Raw genomic sequence first — 13,374 nt, forward strand, 5'->3', positions numbered from 1 at the left:
TTTCCCCCCAAATTTGCCAGCACTCTTCAGTCTGCTATTTAGAATACAACACTTCACACTTCAGCTGGGCTATTTTCTGAATTCAGCACAAATGAACCAACATTTATAACTGCTAGTTTTACCATAGATCTGCTCTTTTTGGGGGGGAGGGGGGCAGGGGGAAGAAGGTAAATAAGCTGGTGTATTTGAAAATGCTGTATAACCTATGGTACAGTGCATTTTAAAAGCAGCTCTATTTAGATATTATCTACTGGGCAGAGGCCAGGCATGCTGGTGAACATCCTACAATGCACAGGTCAGCCACATACAAGAGCAAAGAATAATTTGGCCCAAATATCAATAGAGCCCTGCTGCAAGTCATCAATACCCAGACCCAGGTCTCGCAGTCTTCCTCACATTACACACTCCTCTGCTATCATGCTTTTCCAACCACCTAAAATGCACTTCCAGAACTATGAAGAAAAATTCTCTATATGTCATCTTTTAAGCCCTAATTCAAATACTGCACTTACTTCCTGAAGCCTGAAAATTCCTCAGGCAGAACTAACTACTGCTTACTCTGTGTGTAACTTTCACCTTGCAGTTATTATACTGCTTATATCTAATGCCTTGTAGTTTAACTGTATACCTTTCTTTTTCCTAAAAGGACTAAAGTCCTTAAGGGCAGGTAGCACACTTCACTCAGCAGTGAATCAACCACAGTACCTAAACTGTCACTTCCGAATGTTTAAGTGACATGAATCTACATAGGCTGTATCCAGCCCAGACTGTTTGCATAAACGGCCCTAATAACTCCCTCCAACCCTGTGTATATCTCCTTCCTTTTAAATGATTTCGCAGCTCCTTCCGTCAAGAACTTCCATCAAGAACTATATTTCCCCAACTCTATAATGTGAACTGGATCATGAGACTTGCTTTGGCTAGTAGAACATTAGCAAGTATGAGGTAAGCAAAGGCCTGAAAAATGCTTGTGAATCAGGGCTCGCTGCTGGGAACCTTCCCCAGGCAAAGAAGCCTGGGTTAACCTGGAAATGAGAGGCCTTTGCCTCTTCATAGTTCTTCCGGCCCCACAGGAGCAAGTCTAGACCCAAACTACCTGGCCAGTATAAAGAACTGTGATAAATAAGAAATATTTGCTTTAGGAAGTTTGATACAAACAAAAACTTAACAAATATTAAGGTGGCTATTGTTAAGTGCCACCTGCACCAAATGTAACGAACAGTTGAATTTTAGGGTCAAGGTACAGGACCTGAAGCAAAAACAAGGCCACTTCATTAGCCAAGATTCCACCCATTGCTCCAGTCTGATCTCCCTTTTCAACAACCGGGACAAATGCCAAAGCTCTGCAGCTCACCATTTAACCTCACAAATCAGGAAATAGATATACTATGCTCTAGCACTCCCTTGGCTAGCAGTCAAATAACCCTATTCTAAAAATTAGTTAACTGGAGCCTCAACTAAGGAGCCCACCTGGCGCAACTAAGACCCGGTGCAACCAAATAAATATTTTTTAAAAATAAAATAAAAATTAGTTAAATCAAAATTAGTTATGCAGGTTCTTATACAAGTCCATACTGACTCCCTCACAATCTTCTCTTTCATGCCTTTTCTCTGCTTCTAAAATTTCTCCTAGAATCAATGTCATGCTCACTTTGAGATTGTTTACCTGTATCCAGACCTCTGGCCCTACCTCATTATCCAAGGCTACTCCCTCAAATTAATTCTGAACAACAGTTCAGTTATCTCATCGATTCTGACAACTTATCCCCAAACCACACCTTTAACCTCACTCACAACCATTCATTTTTTAAATTTTTATTTTATATTGGAGTATAGTTGACTTACAATGCTGTTAGTTCCAGGCGTACAGCAAAGTGACTCAGTTAGACATACACATGTATCCATTCTCTGCAGTCTCTTCCCATACAGGTTATTACAGGATATTGAGTAGGTCCTTGTTGATTATTTTATGTAATGTGCATACGTTAATCCCAAACTCCTAATTTATCCCCCTGGCCCCACCCCCAACCATTCATTTTTTTTTTTTTTGGTACGCGGGCCTCTCACCGCTGTGGCCCCTCCCGTTGCGGAGCACAGGCTCCAGACGCGCAGGCCCAGCGGCCACGGCTCACGGGCCCAGCCGCTCCGCATGGGATCTTCCCAGACCGGGGCACGAACCCGCGTCCCCTGCATCGGCAGGCGGACCCCCAACAGCTGCACCACCAGGGAAGCCCTAACCATTCACTTTTAAAATCAAACTCCTGCGAGTCCCTGGGCAGTCCACTGGTTAGGACTTGGCGATTTCACTGGTCAGGGAACTAAGAGGTGCGGCCAAGATAAATAAATAGATAAATATTTAAAATAAATAAAGCAAAAAGAAATAAAATTAAAAAATAGAAATTTTTTTTAAAAAGGGGAGTTCCCTTGTGGTCTAGTGGTTAGGACTTGGAGCTTTCACTGCCGTGGCCTGGGTTCAATCCCTGGTTGGGGAACTGAGATCCTGCAAGCTGTGCGGCACGGCCAAAACAAGTAAAAAAATAATAAAACCAAACTCCTACCTATCCTTCAATGTTACCAGTCCTCACTTCCACCTACTAGACTTGCTCTTGAGCCCTCTCCTTTTTTCTCAGCCCCTTTCCTTTAGGTTTTATTTCCTCCTTGTAAGGTTCATCAAGATCCATCAAATTCAATTATTTTTGCATTAATATCAACATCCCTATGCCTTGTCCTTCTGCTATACCATCTCTAAAACACCCAAATGCTCAATCAATAGAACCACCCAGCCTGCTTTCTACTCTTATACCCAAAATATGGGGCGGGGTAGGGGAGAGGGAGAGACCAAAAAAAACTAGATTGTAATCACTACAAATTAAGGCTTTTTAACCTCAGCCGGGCCCTTAGCACTCACTGCCTGGCAACCCTTGCTCACTACTGCCTCTTCAAAGAAAAGTGACCAAAGGCCTTTACTTGACAAACAACTGCCCCTACCACTGCCGCCTCCTCCCTGTATGCAAACAAGATGCTTCTTCCCTCTCAAGATATTCCCATCAGTCACTCTCTCCTGTACTTTCCCATTAACATGTAGTCCAAGTTGCGGTTTAAAATAAACGATGCCTTTTAATCACATCTGTTTCCTTCAAAATCAAGTTTCTGAAAATTAGCCTATACTTGTTACCATTTCTTCACCTTTCATTCACTCCTCACCCCATTACCACTGTCATCAACTGTCTTCCTACCTCACATATCCCATGTTCTCTTATGTCTTAATCTTAATTCGTAAGGGATCTAACACTGCAGACTAATCCCCCTTTCTTGACACTCTTGTCCACTTTGTTAGCTTTCTTTCTTGGTTTTCTATCACCATCTACTTAGTCTTTTCTTCCTCATTCCAGTCACTACTGAAGTGGGTGGGATTCCCCAGGGTTCACTCTGACTTCAACTCTCAATTTTGCCTAGGTGACCTTATTATGCCTGGTAGGAGACTCCCACTAGAATGTTAGTTCTGTGAGGGCAGGGGATAGTATATCCTCCAGGTCTGAGAATAGAATCTAGCCGTTAGTGGTTCCTAAATAAATATTTATTTACTTAATGAATAATAAGTAACACTGAGTGCTTAACCTGTGCCAGGCCCTGTTTTTTTTTTTTTTTTTGCGGTACATGGGCCTCTCACTGTTGCGGCCTCTCCCGTTGCGGAGCACAGGCTCAGCAGCCCGTGCTCACGGGCCCAGCCGCTGCGCGGCATGTGGGATCTTCCCGGACCGAGGCAGGAACCCGCGTCCCCTGCATCGGCAGGCGGACTCTCAACCACTGCGCCACCAGGGAAGCCCCAGGCCCTGTTTTAAGAGCTTTTCATGAATTAATTTGTCCATGATGCTTCCATTTACTGCCACTTAAATGTTTCCTCAAACACAGCATGAGGGCAACTGACTTGATCTTCTCCATCATTTCTCCTCCCTCCTCCTCCCATCTCCAGCCATCAAATTCTCTCTCTCTCAAATCTGCCGTCACTGTCCACGTCCTGGTCCTCATACCTTCAGAGCAGACCCTGCAATACTCATCAGTCTTGTTCCGCTGCCACACTGTCCTCCTCTTCAACTTCCACACTGCTGCCAAGGTTCTCTCCAAACCAAAAACTGGACAATGATCCTCTTCTGCCTGAAATCCTTCAATGACTCTCCAAAGCCTAAGAAAAAAACCCAAACTCCACAAGGCCCTTCGTGAACTGGCCCCTGCCCCTATTTACCTCTCTGGACTCATTTCCTAACATTCTCTCAGTGCAACCAGTAGTGACTGGATCAATCATGCAACAGATTCTGCTCCCTGTACATTCTGCAACTAAACAATGCTATTCCCTCTGCCTGGACACTCCTTCCTCCAGCCTTTCCCCTCCCCTCAACACCCACCCCTCACTGCTGCTCTGCCATCATTTCTCTAGGAAATCTCCCCTGATGCTCAAGGTGACTTCAGTGTCCTCTGATACCACAGCACTGGGCTGACCTTCACTTTCTGTGTGTGGAATGTTCCCACAGACGTTCAATAATCCCCTCACAACTCTACCTTCCCTGTGTGAATTCTGGATCAGTACCATTCACTTCTTCCACTGCCTAGAACATCTACAAAATATTCAAGTTAACATTCTTTTCTTCCTTTGATCTTTACTTAAATCCCCTCAAAACATGTTTCCACATTCCAGTTTGTGAATTCCACACAAGCCCACATTATCTTTGATGTACAAAAAAGTCACAGCTTCCTCCCATTTCTTTCAAGTGAGGTATACTCTTCCATTCAGTTTGAGTGGCATCCTTTCACTTCTTGGCAATACCTGTAAGACTCCAACGGCAAAAGCATGGTACTTACCTCCTTATATGAAAAACTGCAAATTCTCCTTTGTTAAATGATATTTAAAACACACCACAATCGTGGGACCAAATATTTTCTAAAAGAAAGATTACACTCATATTGAGTATTTCATCTTAGGGCTGTCCTAAAGAAGTCTGTTCTGTATTAAAAACCTGGATTACATAACAACCCTCTCAAGGACAATCAAATGGAAAAATATTAAAAATACAGCAGTTTGAAGGAATTTCAAAGCTTCTGCAAACAATGGAATATTGACTAAAATTAATGAAAACAGATCACTGAGACAACAGCTAAAAGATTACCAGTATCCATGTATACACTTCACCTTTGACTCCTTTTTGAAAACTAAAAAACCTTTTAAAAGAGGCCGAGATTTAGGAAAAATACTTTTAACTCAAGCCTTAATAAGCAAATTACTTAAACATTTCCACCTGTAAAATGGAACCATCACTTTATAAAACTGTTGTGAAATTAAATGGGAAAAGTATAGAAAGATGCTTCCCAAGTGACAGTACAACTATATTGCAATATTTTAATCTGAGAGTGTGTAACTTAAAATCTTGTCTTCCGGGCTTCCCTGGTGGCGCAGTGGTTGAGAGTCCGCCTGCTGATGCAGGGGACACGGGTTTGTGCCCCGGTCCGGGAGGATCCCACGTGCCGCGGAGCGGCTGGGCCCGTGAGCCATGGCCGCTGAGCCTGCGCGTCCGGAGCCTGTGCTCTGGGACGGGAGAGGCCACAACAGTGAGAGGCCCGCGTACCGCCCCACCCCCCCCAAAAAATCTTGTCTTCCCAAAAATATTATAGTCAGTGCAGAAGTCTATAGAACAGATGTGAAAAAAGTCATACCCAAAAGTACACTAGGTTTTCCACTGTGTAGTGGAACTCATCAACATTTCAGGGTAATGCTATGCCCTAACAGCTTAGTAAATTATAGTACTGACGTGATTTTCACAACAGATGTAAACACTTGCTAAAAAGCTAGTCTTAATCATCTTTCATTAAAAAATATATGTATTTATACAGCCAGCCAGATTATGAAGAGAAAAACATGATCAAAATGCAAGAGTACCATAAATCCAAAATAAGAACTAGCTATAATTCACTCAGTGTTTTTGAGAATCTATATGCTAGACAGAGTTCTAAATAAGTAATGTTAATAGAAATATATTTTATGCAATTTTAAAGTTCAATTCATTACTATAGCTGTTTGAAGTTTACCATGCTGTTTTCTCTTCCTCAATAAACGGTTCCAAAAATCTAGCCTTTTTCTGCAGGACCTTCGAATGGTAAAAAAAATAAAACGGCAGTATACTCACCTATATTATTGATATCATTAAACTCGTCAACTCTATACTTCTGAGCATGGAATTCAAACCCAAGGTGTCTGGGCCCAGACAGCTAGTGTATGTACGTATCTATCTACCTAACTACCTACCTACTCATACCTTCAACCAGTACTATGATGACTTCAAGGCAAAAATGATTTTTTAAAAATGCTTGGCAAGCAACAAAACCGAACAAAAGCAAAACTTGTTTATCCACATCGCCCTCAACAAATCAGTTGGGTTTTAGCACTTCTATCAGATTGGTGATAAAAGCCAGAACTGACAAAAGATATCAGCCTTTGTTGTCCCTTTCCCAAAAAAGGCAGTAAAAACGAACAGTCCAGTAATGATAAAACCCTTCTCTAAACCTACCTGATACAGCACCATCTTTCCTCTCCCCACTCGTGACCCATCCAGCCTTTCCTCCTCCTCATGAGCACAGGCTGACGGGAAGCATCACTTGGATGTCAACTGAAGAGAAACACTCCTCTTAATATCAAGGAAAAAAATTATCTGCCACCTGGATTATATGCTTTAAGCAAGAAACTACACTTTGAAGTTGCCAAATCTGAATATAAAGAGATCTTGCTAGTAACTGGAACATTTGTGGGAAATAAGGCGTAATTTTAGGTCAATAAAAAACCATCTTGCAAGATGGTAAATACCAAGGGGACCAGAACAGTAGTAAAGTATATAGCTAGAAGATTGGCCAATATGCTGACAAACGGTGAAACTGGTTATATGGGGTTATATCATGCTATTATCTTTATTTTGCATATACTTGAAAGTTACCATATTAGTTTTTTTGGTTTTGTTTTTTTTTAATTTTTTAAAAAGGTACTCATTCCAACCACAAGAAAGCGGAAGAGAGGCTTGCCACAAATTAAGCTTACAGTTAAACTTTCCCCTGTTTCAACCTCATTTTCTCTTTCTGGAGCAGAAAGGGCAATAGGGTATCCTTGAACTTTGAACCATGTGTATGTACTATCTATCCAAACAATTACACCTTCCAAAACTTTTGAGATACACAGCAGTACTAGTGATGGTTTCAAGTTCCTTAAAAGTTCTTAGCAATTCTTTCAAAAATTCCACTTTGGGGTCTCTGTCCTAATATACAATCTGTGTTGAAAGCTTTAGCCACAAAGATATTCATGGCAATATTATTTATAAATTTGGAAACGGCCTAAATGCTAAATAAAAATTAAATTATGGCACGCCCACAGGATTGTTCAGCCACTGAAAATACTGATAACAGAAGAAAATATCCTTGAAATATCAAGGGGAAAAAGCAAGGTGCAAAACCCTGTAGAAAGACATGATGGAAATATCCCTGCACAGGGAACTATTATGGTGATACTTGTCATTCTTCTAGCATCCTAAAGGCCAGACATTTTTGTCATCAGTGGTCTGTCCCACTGATGACAGCCTTCCAAAAACCAGAGTCCCTTAGAAGATCAGAGCATCCCAAAATCAAGATATTCTAAAATTTTTCTTACCTACTCACTTGTCCCCACCAGCTTTCCTTGTCTGCGGAATGCTGTTCTGGCTGTTCTTACCCTATCTTGTTATTTCTCCGTATCCTCATGCACTGGGTCATTTTCAAACTACTAGGAAAAAAATATAGTGTCTAAACTTTAAGTCTCTATTTTTACTACACAGATGTAGTTAGAAAGACAAGAGGTGAGTCATATGTGAAGAGTGGAGTATGATTTGAAAATAACATCTATCCACCCGGTCTAGCCATGCCAGGCAGGCCCTCATGTAAGAATGTCCTGGCGGGAGTATGGGATTGTTTGCATGGGAACTATCCATGCTGGGCTTCTGCTGCAAAGACATACTCATTCACTATTTCATGTCAGACCCATACAAAAGGAGCACTGTGTTGAACTGAATAGTACTGAATTGAAACAATTCAGTCAAAAATATTTTAAGCTTATTTCCACATCCTTAAAGTACTGGCACCACAGGCAACTTTGTTTCCTAGATCTTGGTTATTTGAATATGGTAGCTTAAGTGCCATGTTAATAACTCCTTCCAGAAAGCTAAAGAAGTTTTAAATGATCTCTCTCTTCAAAACAAATCTTCTTTTTCAAAGCCTTCCTCTTGTTACCTCTTAGCCTTCTCTCACTACTCACACCACCACAGCTGCTCTTCATACTCGGCGGTGGGGGAGGGTGGATGAGGGATTCCTCTCGCACTACTGTCATTACATGTTCAGCTGCCCACTGTTGTCACTGTCATATCCCCAGCTCTGGCACCCCTGTTCTAGCAACAGAATTATTAAGAGGGAAAAGCTGACACTACACCTGGGTCCTACTCACCGAGTTTCGCTTTACACCTCTCCAAAAATAAGGTATCACTTCAAAGATTAAAAGGATAAGACCAATGAGTTTATTTGGAATTTTAAAAAAATGTCATATTAAAAATCTATATATGTAAGAACACTCTCATTCCTATCTACTTATTCACAATGCAACTAATGCTATGCACCACATTAACAGTATTCAACTTAGGTAAAGAAAAATCTACCTCTGTGGGACACTCTTACAAAGTGATATGCTGATGAAAATTTGGTTTAGACTTCACGAGTTCTTTTAAAAGGAAGAAAAAAAAGACTCATGCAGTCTTACAAGGTTTACAAATTTTTATTGTTTCTGCAAAATCATGGAACCAAATAAATTTAACCATTTATCTTAAAATTAAAGCTTTGGGGAATTTTTGTTGATCACTTTTCATGTAACTGTTTTTTTACGACTCAAATTCATAATTTAGTAAAATCAAAATTTCAAGTGCCAGTCTAAAGCAAGATAATATGGTCTGGTACTAAACCAAAATGATAGTTAATACCTAAAATGGAATTTGGGGAAGACAGCAGAAAAATGATTATGAGAGGAAAGGCCATAAGGCAGCTCATGTTGATAGCCTTTATAGCCTAGAAAGACAACAAATATAGGTTCCCTATAATTATAGTCTCGAATATCTGGTCAAGCTCTAACAAACAGAGCTTAGAAAATAAGACAAAAGACAATGGTTTACATGTGATTTTTTTCCCTTTGACTATTAAACATATAAAGTGGTCTTTGCTTCTTTTTTTCCACATCTCATGGAATCTGGTAGGAATACAGAAAGAATCAGATGCCCTGACACTGTTAGGGCTGGTGATACTGGAGACAAGTTGTTGTTCCTGGCAGCCTCAGAAACACCAAAACAATGTATTTAACATCTTATTTACGAGAAGCCCATGCTTGAATAGCTCACCACTCTCAGCACTGCAGGAACCGGTGCCACACAGCAGGGCAAGTGTGTCTAACAAAGTCAGTCTTGGGGTGGAAAATGAGTGATAAGAACACCAGCAAAATTCCTATAATCTCCAAATAGTTAATAGTTTGCTCCGATTTCAGGTAAATTGTTCTTATTAATTTGTGTGAGCAACGTATAGTTTTTAAGCTCTGTTAACTTTTTAAATGGAAATACAAATCTAGCCAAAATAAGTCCCCTTTTCAATTTATGCTGAAAGGTTCAGATGTTAGAAAACAAAGAGAAAGGGATACTGATTACCACTGGCTGTGAGCCCTGCACTATTGACACATTCCTGAATCAGTAATGTGCTGAAATCCAGCCAGCTATAGCCAGACCATCATCACTTTTTAAAAATATCATTTTCCTATTTTTTCTAGAGGTGATGACTGCACATCATTGTGAATGTACTGAATGCTACTGAATTGTACACTTGAAAATGGTCAGTTTATGTTGTGACTTTTACCTCAATAAAAACAAAATCATTTCCTCCACTTTTTAATAATTTAGAGTTTGGTTTAATAAATAAATAAGGCTTCCTCCAAGTACCAGGGGATGAAATCCTCCCCAGGGTCTGCAATTAATCCAAAGAACTGTAATGAGGATGCACATTCAGCAACATCTTTTATCTTAATATAACCCAAAAGATACATATGAAATTGTTAAAATAATTAGAAAAGGCACTTAAGAGTCATTTCAGTTACTGTGAAGGTTAACATAAAAAGCAAACTGTCATCTGTATTCTTTCCACCCCAAAGAGCACAACTGAAACCACATGACTTTGATTATAATAATGGCTGGCAGAACTCCACCTCTTAAGAGTCTAAAGAGGTGTCATTACTCCATTAGTGATAATGGCTATTGATCTAGCCTCCTGGAAGAGCTAGCAGGAAAAACAGAATATTTAACATTGTAAAAACTTTTTAAGTATATCGATTCCACCACGAAGACTTTTTTATATAATTAAGATAGCCTTTTGCCACTAATGCCCCCTAGCACACCCAAGTTAAACGGCTTAACCCAGGAACTTCAACAAAGTTACTAGCCCAGAACCTTTTCTGCCCGCCCCCCCTCACCCCCAGGAAAGTACCAGTAGCCTACTTAGAATATTAACTTCTCAAGAGTCTATTAAAATCCAAAGGACAAGTCAGTATTGTCTAACAAGTAGGAAACATCTAGGTGTTTGCTCTTTTTAGATACAAACCTACACATGTGTCTTAAAAGACTAAACTTCCTTCTTTCCTTCTTTCTAGAATACACCGTTTTATCTCTATCCTGGTCACCCACCTACAACTATCACAGGTCCTAACTCTTTACTACTAGGGTAACTTCATCCGATGCAAATAACTTTAATCACGCTAGCATCTGGATGACTTCAGCCTTAGAAGAGAACTCAAGTGGTAGGACTGAGTATTTTCTTTGTATCTTCCTGTATTTTCCAAATTCTCTGATGAGACGATTTTTATAAACAAAGGAATAAACAAAGTTTTATAAATAGTTACCTTTTCTTAAGCACCTACTATGTTTTTTATTTAATCCTCACAACTTTGTCAAGCAGGTATTGACCCATTTTACAGATGAGGAAAATGCAGATCAGAGGTAAGCCTAATTCCTCAAAATCATGGTAAACAGATTTGGAAAAGGTCTGCTATATTTTATAAACTGTTTTTTCCTGCACACTCAGTTAAGGAACAGAAACATAAACACAGCAAAAGAGAACTTTTCCAAATCCCAAGCTAAATTGTTCGGTAATGGATTCTCATTCCCTATCATTTACTGAAAATGCCCCAGTAGGAAGTCATAATTTTTTTAAAGTTTTTATTAAAACCTGCCGAGTTAATAATCTGCAATAAACCCATGTATACAGCTCATCCCTGCACTATGAGCATAAAACATATTCTTGTTTAAAACTTCTATCTTTATTCCGTCATTGCCCAATTTTATAGACAAATGTTTAAAACGACGACTGTATCTTATAAACTTTTGAGAAAACTACAAATACGAAGGTGAACAGGCATAGCTAGACGTCCCTGATTTGCACGTCTAAGGATAAATGAAATTCTTATTTGGAGGACCAATTCTCATCCGGTGGAAGATAAAATGCTCAATTCCACCTGGCTTATCTGCTAATTTCTGCATTACCTTGGACAAATGCCATCTGCATACTCCCTACCAACCCATTAGGTGCACTGCAGCCTCTGTGTCATTGTGTGTGATGACATCACTGGGTTGCTATGGATATAGGAGCGAGGTCACTAGCTTTCCTGTGAAACTAGAAATATGGAAAATTTAGAAGAGTCTAAGTAATGTGAACTAAAGATACTGAGATCTGCTTAAGTGCAACTTACATCATTTAAGCTTTAAAGACAGCAACTGTGGCAATAATATTAATACAGCAGTACTCCAAATTTCAGAATCAATTCTCTTCCTTAATGAGATAAAAATCTTCGTTAATGTAGCTGGCTTAAATACACAGGCATCAGCACTGTCATCTTCTGTGAACCAGTAAAGTTATTCAAGAATTAATCTGCAATACCTACACTGCTTCATTAAAAAGGTTTAACAGGCAAGGTACACTCCTCCATCCGCTGCACACTGGAGATGCGTTTTAAAACCTTTGTTACATAAGGCAGGAAGTTAGATATGAAAATAGTGGGAGACCGAAATCATTAGATAATTTTACGTTTCATTTAATAATGCTCAATACTTCCCCCATCCTCTAATATCAAACTGGTTGACCACCCATTAGGTGAATATAGTGTTACTGACAAAATGGTGCAATACAAGCAGGAATCTGCAAAATGCGACAACTGGAAACCAGTATTCTCTTTTCATCAGCATTGAGGATGCGCTAGTTTTTTTTTTTTTTAAGCTTCAGATGCATCTAACAAAACAAATTAAAAAAAAAAAAAAGACTTTTTCCCCTTTAAAATAACTCCTCCCAGCCTCCACCCAGTCTAGGCTCTCTGCAATACGACAAATGCAGAATCTTCTGGAATGACTTGATACTGCCTCCCACCACCGCTTTGTTTGCAATATCAGATCAGAGAATATTTTTTCAACTTATAGGAATTTCGACAGATGTGTGCCTATATTTAAAAAAGAAAGAGCATGTCACAAACTGAACCAATCAGCTAAATTCACAACCTTTGTTTTAAAGACAATACCAACACTTTTCAATACGAAAGCCGTAGGAAAACATGGATATGACATACTGAGAACAATCAATGAAAACGCTAGCGAGACAAACGTGCCCCCTTCCTAAAAGGATGAGGACTTGCTTTGGGGCATGCAGAAAGAGAAGCCTTTTGTTAAGAAAAACGTGAGCAAGGAGGTTTCGATTTTGCACCATGGAGCCCAGGTTTTCAGGACAGCCTACATTTTTCCCGGGGAGGTCCTAAAGGATCTGTCTGGAGAGGCAGTGGGAAGATTTGGGGAAGGGGGTAGTATTAGAAAACCGGGAGACCTGCTGAGTGAATGGGAAAGGCGCCGCCCAGACATCAGGGAGAAAAGAGGAACCGCATCCATGCGGTCCCCCGCCCCCACACGGCCAGGCTGGGAGGAGGGGAAGTGGGGCACAAAGGATGCGCACGGCCCCTGCTCAGGTCCCCAGCAGACCCGGAGGCGCAACGGCCAGAGACCCCGCTCCCGAGACCAGCCCTCCAAGACCCCGCCCCAGCGCGGGCGCGTGGGGAGGGCCGAGGCTGCAGCGCCGCCGGCCCTGGGGAACGCTCGGGGAGAGGCCGCGTCACACCCGGCCCTCAGCACTCTCAGGACCCTCCCCAGCCCCCTCTGGGGCGGCCAACCTGCAGGAGCGACGGGCGACTAGTCCCCAAGTCGACCCCGCGAAAGCCCGCGTCTGCGAAGGGGCTGGGGCGAGGCGGCGGGGGGG

At 41.0% G+C, this 13,374-nt stretch overlaps 1 protein-coding gene across 1 annotated transcript in view; it reads right to left on the minus strand.

Moving 5' to 3' along the window:
* Nucleotides 1-13,374, minus strand: part of YWHAG (tyrosine 3-monooxygenase/tryptophan 5-monooxygenase activation protein gamma) — a 22,931-nt gene that overhangs the window by 9,464 nt on the left and 93 nt on the right. The window lies entirely within an intron of this gene.

The sequence above is a fragment of the Lipotes vexillifer genome, unplaced genomic scaffold, assembly GCF_000442215.2.
Source record: "Lipotes vexillifer unplaced genomic scaffold, Lipotes_vexillifer_v1.1 scaffold12, whole genome shotgun sequence".
Lineage (NCBI taxonomy): Eukaryota > Metazoa > Chordata > Mammalia > Artiodactyla > Lipotidae > Lipotes > Lipotes vexillifer.